We start from the raw sequence: 19,837 nt of genomic DNA, 5'->3' as shown, positions 1-19,837 counted from the left end.
GGGTCATTCTAACTGCCTTTGTATGGGGTATGTGTATACAAAACTGTAGCTTTGAGTAACAGAGCTACTGGGACAAATTTGGCTGGTGATACTCTGCTTGTTGTAGACCTTTCCTGGGAAGTAGGGGTCATTTTGTACTGGACAACTACCACATTATCCATCCATCGCTGTAGATAGAATGTTAGTGTGTTTTAAAATTTTAAGTTCAATTACAGAGACTCAAAAACTATCCATGAATCAAAGTTCATGTCATAATTATTTTAATTAAGCAAAAGAAAGATGCACATATTTTATTCACTGACATTTTAGACAACATTTTACAGCTTTGTCCTCTAGCAAATCTCCTTACTTTGTGACAACCTGACCTAGATTTTTGCCTTTCTCTGAGTTCAACTCAATATTTCCACCCATTATTCTCCATCAGTAAATGTGTCATTAATCTCCATCATGATGAGTTTAAGTATTTCTTTATCCCAGAATTGTATGTATAGTGTTTCTGAGTCTATTTTCTTGGCCAGATTTTGCATTCTGCATTTGTTCATTTCTTTGAATTTCTAGTAACCTTCTTTATTTACCCTTTACTGTGGATCATTTAAAAAATAGTCATAAACACCATTCACATTCCTGATTTGTTTCCTTACAGGAGTTAGAGAGTGTTGATGAGCTTACTTTTATTCCTCTTTCAGTAATTTATCTCTGTCTTCATATTTGCTTCACAAATTATATCGATTTCAATTCCTGTGCCATTTGTTTCCATTACCTATGCTGATTCTAAAAGTTCTCCATCAACAAGACGACATCTGGTGTATAAAACGCTCTTTATTCTTACTGTTTTAAAATTATACTGTTTTCATTGGTCAGTTATCTATTTTAGTTGGTAAGACACCATATTATATGTATTTAGTATATACATTTTTATTTAGTGTATGTGGATACTAATCAGATTTCTCTTTTACAATAGGTTATAATAGAGTTCTCTTCCTGTTCTTACACATTTTAGCATTTTGAAACTGCCTATCATTTCTTCCCTTATGGCTGACACGCAAAAGATGTCTCACACTATGTCATTGGATATAGTTTTTACCAAGTTTGTAGGTTTATGTTATAATAACCAAGCTTTAAATCTGTTGTTTTCTTTGAGTTTAACTACATGCTAAAAGGAATCACTAACCAGAAGAGAACCATGTATATTGAAACACCAGTGACAAGAGAATAATAATATACTACCAAAACCAAAACATAAAGAATATTATATTAGCAGAGTACCTCAAAAGCACATGGCTGGAAGACTTGATCAAAATAATAAATATATCCTGCAAGGAACCTCATTTCAGCTTTAAAATCAAAATGCTTCTCTCAGGTCTTCCTGTTTGATAAATTGGTTTTGTTGTGGAATTTTTGCTCTAAGTAGAATTTCTTGAGTTAAAGAAAGTCTGTCCTTTTGCTCTTTTATCTGGTGCTGTCATTTTGCTCTTTTAGAAAGTATCGTTTTTAGACTTATGGTCCACACACATATCAACAGCCTTTTTTACTCTGGATTGTGGGTCATATCCATGCTAACTGCAGATTGATGAGCATTTCTTTAAGCTAAGTATTTAATTTGGTCTTGAGGTTCTGACTCTAATCTAAAACATTTTCCATGGTCAGTCACCTGAATATGCTTATGATTTGGTTTCCTTCTGGGACTCTAATGACTCTTCCTTACATATAGATCATCTTTACACTTGATGAAACATTAACTGACATTTGGGAGGACAGTTTTCTTTCTATGATTGCTTCATGTGAGCGTTATGTTTTGCAGTCTAAAGAGTTAGATATGTGTATATTTGTAGAGTATATGACTTTAGTGAAAATATTCAGAAATGTATATTTTGTTCTTACCTACTTAACCACTGTGCTTGCTATCTTTCTGTATTGTTATGGGCAAATATGTGGATACAACTGTGATAATTATAATTTCTAAATCTGAAATTAATGAGTTTATTAGAAGTTTCTATTAACATGAATTTTGAATTACAGTAGAGCTTGCTTAAATGTAATTACGATCTTTTAATGACTTCCAATTGATTTTTGTTATGGCTACTACAAGCAGAGAGCACCTAATTAATTTTCCTAAATAAGTAAAATCGAGCATTACCAGTGTCAGAATGCCACAGTGTTCTGAGCCAGTGAATTGAGAAATATTTGTAGGAGCAAAAGCAAAGAATCCGTATATTTCAGAAATACAGGAGACTTTAGAGCTCATCCAACAGAATCCTTTTATTTCACGAATAGATTGAAATGTTGCGAGTTTACATGATTTGTCAGTAGACATAATCATGAAACGATGAGCAATAAAATCCAGCCCTTCAAATCCTTTCCACTGCAGTCTGCTCTTCATGACCATATATTTGGAAGTACTGTTTGACTCAAGGAGCTTGTCTAAAAAGTTAGTAACTGACTTACCACTTTCTCTTTCTTTTCCATACCATGCATCGTGGTGAACAGATGAGTGGACTATCTATTGTGTCATCACTAACAAATCCAGGTGAGACTAGAGTTGTGTTTCAGGCTTTGTACCTCATGGTTTATTAACAATCCATTCCACACTAAGTACAGAATTGATTCTAGGTGTGATATTTTCCAAGTAATTCAAATCTCCTCCATACCTTAGCTTGAAAAGTAGTTAGTGGTGTGAGGTAATCTAAAATGTTTTTTAAATACCATATCAGCATTTAACTGAATAACTTTTTATTTGTGTAATCTGGGAATCCACAGGTCACAATATCTTGTCTTGAATGATATTTCAAAATAATATGATCACAAATATTGACTGCCATGTACATTCTTCACAAGGATGAACCTTCCAGTGGTGCTAGAAATGCTAATTATCTGGCTCCAACATACATCTACTAATAAGCAATCTGTGTTTTAACAAGGCCTTTTGGTGATTCCTGTGCACCCTAAAGTTTGAGAACCTCTGTTTGAAATTATGAAAATACGGTAAATGACTTCTAATGGAAAATTGTTCACAGGTAATGAAAATTTTCATTCTGCTAATAAATGAAACAGATGAGAAATATTCTCGAGTAGATATTTGGAATTTGAGTTTCAACATGTTTTAAGCTGTATGATCTGCACCACACTGTATCTCAGATTAGGAAAAAAAAAATCACAAGATGGCATATGCAGAATTGGTAATACAGTTTTGAGTATCCAAATGGTTATATTATTAGATATGATTGTTTTAAATATCTCTAGCCCAGGAAAACTGATGTACCTCTCGAATCCAGTACCAATGGAAACCCTGAGGTGTCTACCTTACCCCAAACCAAATCCTCACTAAACAGAACAGATCTATACTGTATCCAGTACCCACTATCATGTAGCATATTTAAGATAAGCAATAAAATTACGTAACTTTCAATAAACCCATTCCTTGCTTGGTTTTCATATGATAAACTGGACATATTCTATTACCCTTGAAGAGTCACAGTGTATATTTCACATGTAAAGTCTCTAAAATGGCATAGTACAGAAGCCTGATTAATTTTGTTTAAGCCCAAATGTATCAAATTACTTTATTATGGATAGCTTTCCTCAACATTTCATGAAACTAGTATTTTTTTAAAAGTGTTGATCTAAACATTAAAAGCTGTGTAATCATAAAGTTACAGTGTCGTCTTTGTAGGGCCTAGTGGTATATGTAAAAGATGTTCAACCAAGAACAAAAATTTTCCACTGAGGGGTGCCTGGGTGGCTCTGTCAGTTAAGCATCCCACTTTGTCTCAGGTCATGATCTCACGGTCCGTGAGTTTGAGCCCCACATCAGGCTCTGTGCTCACAGCTCAGAGCCTGGAGCCTGCTTCGGATTCTGTGTCTCCCTCCGTCTTTGCCGCTGTCTCTCTCAAAAATAAATAAATAAAAAAAAAATCTTTCAAAAAATTCTCCACTGAAAATATTCCTTTGGTAAAAGAATAAGTATAGTTTCATTTCACAAGAAGTAGTATTGCATAGTGTCTCATGGCCTGGATTACTCTCTCAGTTCCCGCCCTCATCACCTAGGTAACCTTGTGCATAATAATCACTATCTCTGTGCTTCAGCCACTTAAACTATCAAATGGGAATAATATCAATACCTTACTCATAAGGTTGTTGTGAATCTTCAAAGTTTCTAGCACTGAGTAACACAACTCCTAACACACACTAGGAATAAATACATATGTACTATTATCATGATTGGCTTAACTAAATATATTTACAGATCTTCAGGCCCTCATATTGTAGAAAAATTTCTTTTGGTAAACTGGTAGCTATATATTTAAAATTTTAATATTTAGCACTTGGTTGAGGAGAGAAAAATTGATAAAATCTTTTATTTTGGTTTACATATATGGAAATAAAGATGTATTCTATCCTTATTGAAGCTCTAATAAAGCAATGCATTTTATTACTTGCTAATGCAGACTAATACTAACATTAAGAAAAAAATTAAATAAAAAATCCCCAGATGATAAATTGCTGAGAATATAGTAACCTGATGCTAGGCACTGAATATTAGTAAAAGAATAAATTACCATATACTCACTGTGGTATTAAGAACTAAAATGAATAAACTCTATATGTCTACTATATTACTAATTAAAAGACCTCTCTTATAGGGAGATGCAGAACTCCAAAATGCAACTTGAATATCACTACATCCTGTATAACAAATAAAAACACAATTTTGGCATTTCAGGAGCTTCCTGCCACTCAATTAGATTTAGAAGAGTCTCTGCTATAGATAGAAAGATCGATTTTTCTGTTTCCTGGACATTAAAATACATTGAAAGAAAGATAGTTTCTTTAAATTAAATAAAATATGTACAGCCATATTCTACTTGGATAATATTTGATTTCATGAAGCTATTTTTTAATGTAAGATATATAATGTATATCATGCATATGAATGTATGGAGTAACATGCACCAGGTATCATTCATACCCATTTCTGTGAATGATGGAATTTTAGATGTCGTATTTTTGGTTTTTGCTTATGTTTTTTTATTATACTGAAAATGTGTTCTTTTATAAAACAATATAAAACACTCTTTACAATTTAAAAAACTACCTAGGCACAAAGTCAATTATCATCTCATCTCTCAAGACTTTCCTGATCGTCCTCAAACAACACAGTTGATTTTAACTTTAAAACCATGGAGCACTTTGTTATTTTCTTAGGACCAATCAAATGTTTGGAATACAATACATTACAGTTACTCACATGATTCATAAGCTTCTTGAGAAAAAAAGTTGTACTTTCCCAGCCTTGAATGACAGTTGATACCCTGTTTCAAATATAATTGGTATTCAATAAATATTTGATGAATTATTTGAAAAAGCTTATTGACTCAATAACCTAGTTGTAAGCCTAGATAGTACTTCTGTAGTTATCACAAAACAAACTGCCGACATTTTGTAGGGACTTTTTGTTGGCTTGAATTAAAGGCTTCAAGTCAGTGATTTAAATAAAAGATCCAACAAGGTTAATTGCTTTAGTAATGTTTGGGGTATGTGAAGAACTATAAAGGGCTGGAAATTGTCCCAGAAATGTGCACTCTCTCTGGCAATGGCCCTGCTGAGCAGACACATGACGTGTCCAATATGGCCTTAGCCAAATAATAGCAAGCTCAGCCCTTCTAGAAGGCTTCAGATATCTTACGGTAAAACCCAATACAGTAATTTTAAATTATATAGTAGAATGCAAGTGGAATGTGTTTCACTATGTCTCTGTAATAACGCTATAAGTCACTTGACCTCCCCCTTCTTTTTGCAAACAATATGGGAGTCTGATGAACTGATTTTGGTTCCTTCCAGCTTTAAGTGTCTATGCTTTTTCTTTTCATGATTTGAATATCTACTACAACTGATAAATGAATTCAGTAAGGTTGCAGGATACAAAATCAATATAGAGAAATCTGTTGCATTTCTGTATACTAATAATGAAGTAGCAGAATGAGAAGGAAAATAATCCCATTACAGTTGTGCCAAAAATAATAAAATACCTAGGAATAAACTTATCCTAAGACCAGTAGTTGAAAAACTATAAAACAGTGATGATAGAAATTGAAGATGACACAAACAAATGGAAAGATATTCCATGCTCATGGCCTGAGAGAACAAATATTGTTAAAATGTCCCTACTGCCCAAAGCAATCTGCGGATTTAATGCAATCCTTATCAAAATACCAACAGAATTTTTCACAGAATCAGAACAAGTAATCTCAAAATTTATGTAGAACCACAAAAGACCCTGAATATACAAAACAGTCTTAAAAATATTACTGAACCTGGAGGTATCATAATGTCAGGAATCAAGGTAATACAAAGCTTTAGTTATCAAAACAGTATGGTACTCGCTCAGAAAGAAACACATAGATCAATAGAGCAGAAAAGAGAGCCCAGAAAAAAACCCACAATTACATGATCAATCTCTGATGAGGGAGGCAAAAGTAAGCAATGGGAAAAAGACATTGTTTTCAACAAATAATATTGGGAAAACTAGACAGCTATATGCAAAAGAATGAAAGTGTACAAAATTCTCATACCATACACAACAAACTCAAAAATGGACTAAAGACCTAAATGTGAGACATGAAACCGTAAAAATCCGAGAAGAGAGCAGAGGCAGTCCTGTCTCTGATATCGGCAGTCACTTTTTAAATATGTGTCCTGAGGCAAGGGAAACAAAAGCAAAAATAAACTATTGGGGCTACATCAAAATAGAAAGTTTCTGCACAGCAAAGGAAACAGTCTACAAAACTAAAACACAGCCTACAGAATGGGAGAAGATATTTGCAAATGACATATCTGATAAACAGTTAGTATGCAAAATACTTACAGAGGTTATACAGCTCAACACCAAAACACCCAAATATCCAGTTTAAGAAACGGCCAGAGGACATGAACAGACATTTCTTCAAAGAAGACGTACACATGGTCAACTGACACATGAAAAGGTGCTCAACATCACTCGTCATCAGGGAAATGCAAATCTAATCCACAACAGATATCATCTCACACATGTCAGAATGGCTAAAATGAAAAACACAAGAGACAAGTGTTGACAAGGATGTGGAAAAAAAGGAACTATTGTGCACTGTTGGTGGTAGTGAAAACAGGTGTGGCCACTGTAGAAAACAGTATGGGGGTTTCTCAAAAATTAAACATAGAGTTCTGTACACTCTGGGAATTATACTACTGGGTATTTACCCAGAGAATATGAAAACACGAATTTGAAAAGACACGCACTCCTGTGTTTACTGCAGCATCGTTTACAACAGCCAAACTGTGGAAGCAACCCAAGTGTCCTTTCATAGATTAATGGATAAACAATGTGTGGTGTATGGGGGGCCTGAGTGGCTCAGTTCGTTCAGTGTCTTACTACAGCTCAGGTCATGATCTCATGGTTTGTGAGTCCGAGCCCTGCATCAGGCTCTGTGCTGACAGCTGAGAGCCTGGAGCCTCCTTCAGATTCTGTGTCTCCCTTTCTCTCTGCCCTTCCACTGCTCACAGTCTGTCTCTCTCAAAAATAAACATTTAAAAAATTAAAAAAGAAAAGAATATGTGGTGTATGTATACAATGAAATATTAACCATAAAAAAGAATGAAATCTTACCAGCAATAACATGGATGGTTCTAGAGGGTATAATCCTAAGCGAAAAAAGAAAAAATCACCATATGATTTCACTAATACGTAATACTGAAGAAACAAATGAACAGAAAAAAAGAGATAAACCAAGAAACATGCTCTTAACTACAGAGAACCAACTAATGATCACCAGAGAGGAGTGGATCGGGGAAGGAATGGAATAGGTGAAGGGGATAAGAGTATATTTAAGGTGATGAACGCTGAGTAATGTATAGAATTGTTGAGTCACTACATTGTACACCTGAAAGTAACATAACACTGTATGTTAACTATACTAGAAAAAAAAAATAAAAAGAACGGTTAGTATTTCTGTATTTTGCAAAGCATTAGTCACCATTCCACAGATTTGACTGGTAGGGTTTGGGTGTATACTGAGTTTTCCTTCTGAAGCTAGTGTCAAGGCTGTGAATTACGGGTCAGGTTAATTTATGCATGTGTAGCCTTCCCTGAGTTTTTGCTTGGGATAATATGACATTAAAGCCAAGAATTATCCTATTCATTGGAAAGATACTTGTAAGCTGGAATGCCACTACAAAAAAATTTCAGAAGTTTGAGGACATTAAGAAGTTATGGGGAGTAATCATTTTTCTTTTTGTTTTTCTGTTTCTTTCATGTTAAGTATATATCCTGAGTAGAGGATTTCCTTAATCATGATCTCTAGATGTTGAATAAGAACATTGAATTCTATGCAACAAAACTCTTGCTTCAATGCAAGAATATTTTGTGGTAACTAATCAGAATATTAATAATGACTAAGTACTGGCCTGGGGTGCCTGGGTGGTTCAGTCAGTTAAGCGTCTGAATTTGGCTCAGGTCATGATCTTGCAGTTTGTGAGTTCAAGCCCAGCGTTGGGGTCTGTGCTGACAGCTCAGAACCTGGAGCCTGCTTCAGATTCTGTGTCTGTTTCTGTCTCTGTCTCTCTGTCAAGAATAAATAAACCTTAAAAAAGTAAAACGAAACAATAGTGAAGTATTGGCTTAGATATTTAATAAGAGCATGTAGCCCTGGGATGCACAGTAAAGAACTGTTAAATGACTTTCATCCAGAGATGACATTCTGATTTTCTCTTACGTTGAGAACTATTCCCTTCACATTTACCTGTGTCTAAATGAGAAAACTAATAGGCACGTATTTTAGTTTAACATGTAAGCATCAATTACGATGCCCTTATGTATACCTGGAGCAGTGTTGTGTGTATGTGTCATGTATAAAAAACCAAGAATATTGACATTGTATAATGAAGAGTGAAGTTGAAGCCATACTTGCTATGTTTTAAATTAGGAGTAAGCAAGGAAAAGAATGAAGAAAACAAAAGCTTCAATAAAGAGTCCCTAAGTTATTCATACAAATCCTGTTATTTCTATTGATTTAGTAACTAGTAAACCTCATTTTCCACTCTGTGAAGTGATAATGCTCCTGGCCATGAGCTCCTTTATTTCAAGACTCTAATTTGAAATACTTCAATCACCTGTGAAAGTTGCAGAATAATCCACATGGTGATCTCCCAGAAGGAATATCATATTGCAAATGTGCTATACTTTGCAAGTACAAACAGAATGTTAAAAGATCAGGTTACTTTTCTTCTTGGAAATCTACACTACACCTAAGATGTGAAATACAGCTTTTATTTTGCTGGAGGCCCTCAGAGGTACAGCTGCTGGTTGGCAACACCATTAAGTAGGTTCAAGTTGGGAATGGAAGGTTAACAACAGTCTGTGTAATAGAAATGTAGACAAAAGATAATCCAAGTTTCCAGCTTTCAAGGGATTCACTGGCAGTAGCTGACTGTGAGCTCTCAGTATTAAATCTAATAAAGTCCTCAGGCAGAGCAATGGCGGGGTTGTTACCTTTGAGAAATGGCACTGTGGTTTTCCGCATTTGGATCAGAAATAGGCACGCTGGCAGCTTTTCTATTTTAGGGGAACCTGAGCTGAAACCAAGATTTGTAATAGTTCTATGTCTCTAGTTTTTATAAATGAATTAACATTTCCAGTATGAAAAACCTGAATGGAAACACTGCTAGGATACTGCTTCCTTCCAGTCATTTTCCAAGTAATAAAGCGATACAGACACTGACTTATAATTCTGCAACTGTGTTTTATCAAACTTAAGTTTTTCCTAACTTAATTTTCTCTCAAAGCTAACAGTGTCATCACGGGAAGAGTTTCTAATGTAAGGGTTACTAATCACCTTCGACTTAATTTGAACAGAAAGCAGAATTCCAGCTAGAGAAGAATACTATAATTTGCAAAGGTTTGAAAAGTTGCAGTTACAATTCCCTTTTTCAAGATGCCCTTCACGTATTTCCTCTGAGTCATTTCTCCTTTACTTCAGAATAACAGAGTTCACTGAAGACTCAATACAGTCACTTTATCGAGGAAGAGCTAAATAGAAATGATATATTCCTTGACAAGGGCTCAACATGCTCACTACACTTCGGCATCGGAAATCTTTACTTTTCATAAAGAATTTGCCCGACGTGACCTTTTATCTAATTATTTTTTAAAGAAAAATCTGACACCAATGAGAAAGACACCACTGTATCAGTCTGATCTTCTTTGAATTAAAATATACCTGTATGTCTAATATAGATATGTAAATATATAAACTGAAAATGCAGAAAACCACAAGTAGTAAAAACACAACTTACACCAAACCGTAACACCACTGAACCACTAAACAAAATGGAAACTGCCAGTGGAACCACCATCCATGGGTAAATCAGGTGGATGCTACCTTTATTTCAATTCCAAAACTTCTTGTACTTAAAAATCCTTATGAGATACATTAGATGGCTTAGTGCACCTTTAGCAACTGCTAGATTCGGCGTGGGGATTTCATTCAGTCCAAGGCTGGAGGAAAGTGAATTTCATGTAGTCTTTCTAAAATGAGAGAGGGTGAAAATTGGATTTTCCATTAAATAGGACATAGTCAATAGGAAAAATAAAGGAAAAAGTAAACTGCACAAGAAAATGGAAGTGCAAAACAGGATACACTGAGTAATGTTCGGGTCAGCCCTTTGTTCACCTTTGTTTTCTCTTAGATTACATTTTATGATCTGAATACGCATACCACCTGCTTTAACACCAATGCACCTACACAGTCCTCTCCAGCCACTTTTCTTCCCCTTGACAATAAATCCATCAAGTGTGAATGTTCTAGGACATCTTCAACTTTGCTTAGATATTGTATTAGAGGGGAAAAAACCACAGTAGGATATATATACATAGGTGAAGATATTTGTCACAGGAATTGGCTCACAGGGCTGCAGAGGCTGAGAAGCCCACAGTCTGTTGTCAGCAAGCTGAGGAACCAGAAAACTCGTAGTATATTTCAGTCTGGGTCCAACGGCCTGTCATCCAGGATCACTGATGCCTGAGGGCAGGAGAAGATAGACGCTCTAGTTCAAGAAGAGAGAGGGAATCGGTCCTTCTTTCATCTTTTGTTCTATTGGGGCCATCAGCAGACTGAGTGAGAGAGTTTCCCTCACCACTATGAGTGGCCATCTCCCAGTCTACTGAAGCAAATACTAATCCCTTTCAGAAATTCCCTCACAGACAGATCCAGACATAATGTCTGACTAGCCTTCTGGACATCTCTTAACCCAGTTGACACATAAAATTAACCATTTCAGATACAAATTGGGTATTTTGCAACAGGAAAGATATTTGGATTCTCTAATAAGGGATATGCATTGTAGAGAGAAGTTGTTTATGTTACATTAACACAATAAATCACTTAAAAGGAGACATGTACTTACTTTGTGATGCATACTTCTAATTTCTCACACAAAATACACTGGGGCAGAGCACCTTAGGGATGGTAGGGCACAATGAAGCAAGCCTAATGTAAGATCATTCAGATTATTGCACAGCCTACATCCTTCCACCAAACATTGAGTGAAGCAGGTCTGTGTTCTTCCTTCATGTGGATGGTGGTATTAGACCATAAATGCTGTAACTGTGAATCGGAAAATTGCTGGTTCATAGCTCTGGTTTCACAGCTGGCAAGTAGATTGCACAGACATTCCCCAGAGATAGCATATGGTCTTTGAAGACCTAGATACTGTTGAAATTAATTGAATTTATATGACATCTGGATCAAAAGAAAAGTCATGATGGCACTAAATGGCCCTATTACGGTGGCTGCATATGAAGTTAGCATGAAAAGATAAACACCAAGTACACTTCAAATACTTAATCAGTAGCACTGCCCACATTAGCTCTTTATGCCATGTTTTCAGTGCCTTTTTCAACTTCTCATAATCTGACACATTTTCTTTTGGACGCTGTTGTAACAAAGTCAAGCCGCCATCTTATGGAAGTCCAGAGAAATGTTTATGGCTCTACACCATAGTGTAATTTAGACTTCTCAGCCAAAATTCCTATCAGAATTAATTTGTAATCACCCCTTCCCTGAAATAGAAAATGCCCCAACAGAAAATAAGTGAAGAACCAAAGAAACAAACCCCAGTGAAACAAAAGAACTACCGATGCAATTACATTTTTAAGGTGAAAAAGAGAAGTGATTAGGTGCTTCAATTTTTTACCATTTCCTTTATGCAAATTTAAACTGTTTTAAATAAAATACCCCCCCTATAAAGAGCTGATCTTTAGTAAGTAAAGAAGTTCCATTTCAGCTTCTATTTAAGGATGGAGGTAAGGGAAATAGGAATATGTGGATATAAGTGTTTATAGGAATCTTAGAAGATTTTGATAAATTATATCTTGTTGAAATTGTAAAGCCGACAGACTGAATTTTGCTTATTGAACTCTTGAAAACTATCACCTATTGCAATACTAATAGTTGATCTTGGTTTAAACTAACAGTTTATAAAAAGGATCTTAGCAAATAATTTATTTGGAAAAAATTAATCACTCGTTTGTCTATGTGGATGATTAGTTTGATACTAATGTGGAAAATGCTAGACTAAGAAACAAGGCTTTTCTGTCCTAGTACCTGACAAAAGGGTTAGTAGTGGGAAAAACTGAAAAATTAATGTCTACCAAGTTGCATTTAATGGCAAAAAGTAAATTTTTAATCCTTTTAAATGCTCTGTGCTACACAATGGGGTTTTCAAATTTCGGAATTTAAGATGTACGAACTTGTAAGGGTTTAAAAATGAAGCAGTGTCTAGAAAACACTAGATATAAATTTCTTTTCCAAACTTAAACAGATTTAAAGTCTCAGCAGGTTGAATAAACTAATTTCTGATATCCTATTTTTACATTTAATACATAATAACATTAATAAAAATTGATCGCTCTCCTTGAACCTACTTAAAGGAAAAACAAAGACGCTAAAATCCAGAAAGCTCTGTCACGTTTTACGCTTGGAATTTAAGGATGAACAGTTCAGAGGCTACTTAACAGAGCTCACTTGTTAGGTTTTTCTGAGGCACAGAGAGTCGTGATGAAACAATATGATAAGTGTTTACGTCATCATATATCAGAGTGTCCCTCAAGCTGGGGGGGGGGGATAAGGAATGACTAATTTCCAGATACCACAGGGAGGGAGGCATTACGAATCTCCATTAATCACCACAATGCTGTCTTCTGACTGTGGTAGTGACACCAAGGAGGAATGACGGCTCCAATAGAAGACATTTTAGAATCAATATTCAAATTTTCATTAATATTTTGCTTTGACTAGAATACACGTATAAGCCAGAATCAAAACATTAACTTAGATAAATTCAAGAATGGGAGTCACAGACAATGAAATGGTTTATCCCAAAACATTTTCTGAAGTAATAGTAAAACTTCTAAATAAGACCCTCCTTCACAAACTAAACCAAAGAAATGACTGAAGTAATCGGAGAGCAAGAGGACAGCAAATGTACTTCCAACAACACCCTTGCTTCTTCCAGTTACTTCCATAGTTGCCTGGCAGCGGAGTCCTTTCCTGCTTCTTCGGTTCCTAGGCATGCTCAGGGTTCTGAAATGATTTTTTACTAAAGGTAAGCCAGTTAGTCAAACAAAAGCTACGGTCTTTGCAGTAATGAGTAAATATGGGACACATGTGGATACTCTAGAATGATAAAATTCCCATTTACCAGATGTTCTGTCTTCTAGAATTCTGCAGGATCAGCACATTCAAGAACAGTCGAACCTTGTCCTGCCTTCTTATGAAAAGTCTCAATTCACTGGTTTGAAGCACGGCTCTCTGTTCTCTTCCTCAATGGATTCACAACCCCAGTGCACACCTGGAGATGTGAATCACCTCAGGCATCAGGGCAGGCTTTGTTGGAAGGTTTCTGCCATGTCTAATGATACTCTAGTTATTATAGTTTTTCTTTCTGTCCCAAATTACCAGTAGCGTCTTCATTTTCCTTTCTTGGCTTTTTTTTTTTTTTTTTTTTTTTTTTTTTTTGCCTCTATTTTCTATCATGTTTATTAGCTTTTGTGTAAAAATTCTGTCCCTTTTTTATAGACTTCATAAACTCATAAGAGACTTTTTTTTTCCTCCAAGTTATAACAGCAAAATACAATACACTAGGTGTACTCTTTGAAATTTGGATTAGATTCCTTCTTTTTCTATCTTTTCGTCCCGTCCTCCCTCCCTCTTTTCCTCCTTTTCCCTTCACTTCCCTTTTTCCCTCCCTCCCTCTTTCCTCCCCCTCTTTCTGGCTCTCTCTATTGCTTTTTGCTGTATATCCTTGGGCTGATCTATTGACAGCAGAGCAATTGAAAGTGTTTAAAGTGTGTGTGTGTGTGTGTGTGTGTGTGTGTGTGTGTGTGTGTGTGTCAATATATAACCATGTTTTTTGAGATGTGGACAACCGATCTCCTTAAGGTTTTACTGGTAGCAAATCTATGGTGTTTATTATATTAAAACGTGGTGAGTACTGAAAATATAAATAGGTTCATAAAAGCTTAGATAAATTCATGGATAAAGGATTTATTATATTGCCACTATATATGACAACCGTTTGTTTTCATATTTACATTCAATTTCTTTGCCAGACAAAGACTCTCCTGGGTATATAATAGGTTTGACACAGGATTTAGTCTTTTATTCTTCACACCTGCCCTAGTCATCACCAGCATTATGCCTTCCAGAATTTTTTTAAGTTATTGGCCCCCATGTAAATAACTCAAGAATACAAGCAAATATGCAATTCACAGGTTCTATTAAATATAACAAAGGGTAGTTAACTTTTGATTCTTTGGAAATAATTTATTCTATTCACATACTTTTTTTTTTGCTTTTAGTGTGATAGACAAGTACTTATGTTAAGACACATTTAATCTATTTGATCTATGAATATATTGGGAATGGTATTAATCTATAATGATAGTTTTAATTGTTAATGCTCATTTTTTAAAATTTTTTAATATGCAAACTTGATTCCCAGAAACAAGGACTTAATTACAAACTAAACTTCCTTGGAAAAAATCATAGCTCTGAAATGGTTTTTAAATCAACATATATTGCACTTAAGTTGCAGATAAGCTCTGAGGTGAGAACCACCCCTAGATGATCAGGCAAAGCCTGACAAGAAGCCAAGAATCAGCTCTTGATGGGGGCTCCGTGAATGCATGCACCACTCTTAACCAAGGCATTTTCACTCTGTAATTTGCATGGTGTATTTCCTGTCTACCCTGCCTGAAAATATTTCCTTTTGGACTTAGCTACAAAGGTATTTTTGATGTCTTTTGTCTGTCTGTTGTTGTTGAACCCTAAAACAACATCCCAAAAGAGTGACAGTTATATTTTATTGTCTTCTCTCTACATAAGAATAAGGAAATGTTGTATGAAAGATAGGCATGTGCATTTGATAGACTTTTTAAAGGAGGAAAACATTTCTAAGAGAAGCTTCAAATATTCAAAAAATGCAAAATGAAGATGCCTTTATTGTTGTAAAATCCATCATGTAAAATTAAACCTAATATTTGTGGGAGAGGAATTAATGTCTATGTTATAATTTTAACTCAAGAGTACAGTTTGAAGGATCAGTCAATAAAGTATACTTCATAGATAAAAGATACTTAAAATATTTTCCCCTGATCATTACTACCTTAAAACTATTTTCAAATCTAGGGGCCCCTGGGTGGCTCAGTCAGTTAAGCGACAGACTCTTGTTTTTAGCTCAGGTCATGGTTGTGAGCCCCACGTCCGGCTCCGCAATGCCAGTGTCCAGCCTGGTTGTTATTCTCTGTCTCCTTCTCTCTTTGTGCCCCTCTCCCATTCAAGCTCTCTTTCTCTCTCCCTCAAAATAAATAAAAACTTTTTAAAAAATTAAAAAAAAAAAAAACCAAACCTACATTCAAGTTTTAGGATTGCTAGAATGGAGCCTAGATTTCTACAATGAAATGTTTAAGAGTATTACGTTAATATTCTATGAAGAAACTTCACAAATGTTTAATAATTACACTTTCAATCCTTAGTGGAATAAAGTGCCTAAAACCACTCAAGCTGTAATTTCTGGGTCTGCATCACTTCTCCACCAGAAGTGCTCTGATATTTATATGACGCTTTTCTTCTACCCTTAACATCTTGTTGACGGTTTACTATATTTGAGACTTACACTGTAGCCTGCCTGCTTTATGGAGCAAACATCAATTCCAGTTTGAAATACACGCTAGTAGCATTTCCTGACTCTGCTTGGCTTACGAGGTTAGTCATTCTTCAGTCCTGATTTTCTGCAAGAGCCAAACAGGTGCTTTTTAATGTACTTCAAGCATGCCAGGCTGAGAACAACAGGCTTGTTAAATAAATGTTTTTCAGAGACTTAATCTGAGGGTCATTAAAGGTAGGAATAGACTTCTAACTGTGACTTGCAATCTTGTGTCCTGGAGGCATGCGTGGATGTAATGAACTGACGTGGATGTTTCCAGGAGCGCCTGTTATGTGCCAAACTGTGAGCTTAGTGTTTTCAGGTATATATGCGCTCAGTCAGTCGCAAAAACACAGTGAAGTGAAGGTGTTAGGTAGGAATTGAGGCTCAGAGAAGTTAAGTAACTTGCATAAAGTCGTGCGCTGGTTAAGAAATAATCGAGGTAGATACTGGATTTGAATCCAGATGTTCAGACTGTCTATTGTGCACCGCGTTGGAAGCCTATGGGACGTTAAGAGGCCCATCTGCAACTACAATTCTGCCTTTGGTGAAAGATTTCCTGTACTTTTACAAAAGAGTCGACTTAAGTCCTGTCGTGGGAACATTGTTCCCGCTTCAGGACCTGTTTGCCCTGTGCAAAGTTATTTAATCTGAGAATCTTACGTTTCTCTCTCTAAAAATAGCGAAAATGATACTTCAGACTGTTGCCCAAGGGTGTCATGAAAATTAATGTAATAATCATGGTCATCAGTCACTTTAAGCTACTAAAGAAAATTTCTGACTGGTAGATAAATCCACAAATTCTATTTTTATCCTCCTCCAGAGCCCCCACCATGGGCCCACTCCCCCACTTACTCCCATTTTCCAAGAACACAATGAAGAAAGGACAGAAGACACTGCAGTTACAAGCACCATGGCCCCAAGGAAAACACTAATAATGACATGAATCTTACTTTCAATTCTGATGAACAGTCTTCTTTGCCCAAAGCCTGGTTCCTTTTTTAATACATAGTGAATATGAGACTGACTCTTAAATAATTTCTTTGATAAAACCATAATTGTAAGCCTGCCTAGATATAAATTTCTATATCAGCATATACATTATATGGCCTTCATTAATATTTTGTTAATGAAAGTTGAATGGTACCAAAGCTACCATCCTTTCTCCAGTAGATGTTATGCAAGACTGCCTTCAAGTTAAAGGAATCATAAAGGAATTTATGATGATAAAATTTATGTAAGACTAGAAGATTTAATAATAAAGGAAATAGCACAAAGCAAAAATTCTTGAAGAAGATTGTAGTAAAATAATCATGTTTAGCATGCTAAAACATGCCATTAAACAGATCTGTCTCCTCATTCCCGCATTAATCAAGAACTAAATCTTTGTGACCTTTAATTTCCCTAGTTGTTAAAATGGACTAAATAATAGCTTATGTGGGTTAGGGAAGGGGAATGAGAAGTAAATAGGATAAAACTTGTAATATTCAAAGGTAAGTTACTGATCAATTCAAGTTTACCAGTTAAATTTTAATATTTAACTTTTTGTTTGGTCACTAGTGATCAGTAGTAATTTCTGTTAGTAAAGTAGGCATTCATATTATAATGATGGTTTTATAGAAAGTCGAGGCACCAAATTATTTTATGTCATTTTTTGTCACTTTCTTCAAATTCAAGGAATTACATTGACACAGTTCCAAATATTGAGTTGACATAACAGTTAAATTTTCAGCTATTCGGTGAATATATCATCTTATCGGGTTTATCTGTTTCCATAAAATATGCTGTATTGGGTTGAATAGTGCATTCTCAAATTATGAAAAGTGGATTCCTACATAGAAATGCAGGAAACTGGACATATAGACACAGAAGGAAAACAAAACATGATGATATAAACAGAGATTGGGATGATGGATCTACAAGGCAAGGAACACCAAGAATTTCTGACAGCTTCCAGAAACTAGGAAAAGAAGCATTGAGCAGATTCTACCTCACAGTCTTCAGATAGAACCAACCCTGCTGATACCTTGATTTTGGATTTTGAGCCGCTCAACTGTAACAGAATACGTTTCTGTTGTTTTAAACCCCCTGGTTTGTTGGACTTTGTTATAAAGGCCCATGGAAACATAAAGGTATTGGTACTAGCCAGTTGGGTAGAACTGCAACAAGTACAGAAAATGTGAAAGTGGCTTTGGAATTGGTAATAGGTAGAGGCTGGAAGAATTTTGATGCTTAGGATAGAGATACCGAGATAGCCTTAAAGAGATTGTTTTTAGAAATAATGTTGGGACACATGGGTGGCTCAATTGGTTAAGTGTTGGACTTTGGCTCAGGTCATGATCTCACAGTTCATGAGTACGAGCCCAGTGCTGGTCTCTGTGCTGACAGCTCACAGCCTGGAGCCTGCTTTGAATTCTGTGTCTCCCTCTCTCTCTGCTTCTCCCCAACTCATGCTCGCTCGCTCTCTCTCAAAAATGAATAATTGTTAAAAATTTTTTAAAAAATTGATGTTAATGGCAATTCTGGTGAGGTCTCAAAAAGAAGTTAGAAGAGATGTAGAGAAAATGTCTGTTATCTGAGGAGAATGTGTATTATCACTACCCGAATGCTGCCAGAAATATGTTCAAGTGCTTCTGGTAAGGTCTCAGACACAAATGAGAAACATGTTATTGGACACTGGAATAAGATGATCCTTTGCTTTAAAGTAGCAGAGGATGTGACTGAATTAACTTCTGTTGGGTGGAAAGTAGATCATGTAAGTAACAAACTTGGATATTTAGCTGAGGAACTATCCAAGCAGTGTGGAGACGATGAAGCCTGATTTGTCTTTGCTGCTTAGGGTGAAATGTGAGAGGAAAGAGAGAAACTGAAAAGCACGAAGTTATCAGCACTTGACGACTTGAAAATTTCCCAGTATATCAGGACAGTAGGCCTGGGAAACAAACCCAAGGGTGTATCTGGGCAATCTTCACTAAAGAGATGAGGAATGTGACTTATGGATCCAATAAGCTTCTCTGCAGAAGCCAGGAATAGAGATGGGATTATCCAGGAGGGATCTGTGGAGAATCCTCATATTTGATGGTATGGATCCCCTTGACAGCCCAGAAAAAAAATAATAAGGCTTCTGAGAATTTTATAGCTACATTACTGGCCTAGACTAAAAAGGAGGGAGATGGGACAAAATGAAGAATGATGCTGAGACCAGAGACAAGGATGCTGAGGCCAGAAAAGACAAGTCTGGCGCCTTGGATGGCCAGGACTGTGGGCTGTCCCAGGGCTGAGAGGGCAGAGCATCAAGCCATGTGAGATGACTCTCAGGCCTAGAGACCTATTGGAATTTGCTCTTATGAGATACACGCTTGCTTTAGACCAGTAACCCCTATATATATATTTTTGTTTGTTTGTTTCAGTTTCTCCCTTTTGGGATGGGAATCTATATTCCATCCCTGTCCCATAACTGTATCTTGGAAGCAGATAACTGGTTTTCTAGTTTTCCTCATCACTGAACAAAAAGGAATTTTGTCCTCAGATGCGCAATATGCAGAGGCTCACTTATATCTGATTTTATAAGATTTGGAATATTTTTGAGTTGATATTAAATGAT

General features: G+C 35.9%; 2 long non-coding RNA genes across 12 annotated transcripts in view; one reads left to right on the top strand and one right to left on the bottom strand.

Annotated features, from left to right (window-relative positions):
• Nucleotides 1-19,837, top strand: part of LOC147581460 (uncharacterized) — a 111,162-nt gene that overhangs the window by 82,049 nt on the left and 9,276 nt on the right. The window contains exon 2 of the long non-coding RNA XR_015249936.1: nucleotides 2,488-2,527. This is a non-coding gene — a long non-coding RNA (uncharacterized LOC147581460). The remainder of the gene's footprint in view (nucleotides 1-2,487; nucleotides 2,528-19,837) is intronic.
• The window catches only part of LOC147581459 (uncharacterized), a 62,847-nt gene continuing 45,251 nt past the window's right edge, over nucleotides 2,242-19,837 (bottom strand). For 10 of the 11 annotated variants that reach the window (XR_015249925.1, XR_015249929.1, XR_015249932.1 and 7 more), the window contains 2 exons: nucleotides 11,434-11,633; nucleotides 2,242-11,048 (listed from right to left, as the gene is read on the bottom strand). This is a non-coding gene — a long non-coding RNA (uncharacterized LOC147581459). The remainder of the gene's footprint in view (nucleotides 11,049-11,433; nucleotides 11,634-19,837) is intronic. The other variant, XR_015249926.1, reaches the window with a different exon arrangement.

This window comes from Puma concolor, chromosome B1 (genome assembly GCF_028749965.1).
Source record: "Puma concolor isolate L17-30 chromosome B1, mPumCon1.1.hap2, whole genome shotgun sequence".
In the NCBI taxonomy this organism is placed as follows: domain Eukaryota; kingdom Metazoa; phylum Chordata; class Mammalia; order Carnivora; family Felidae; genus Puma; species Puma concolor.
Note: the sequence above shows the minus strand (reverse complement) of the source record. Positions and strands in the feature narration are given on the sequence as shown.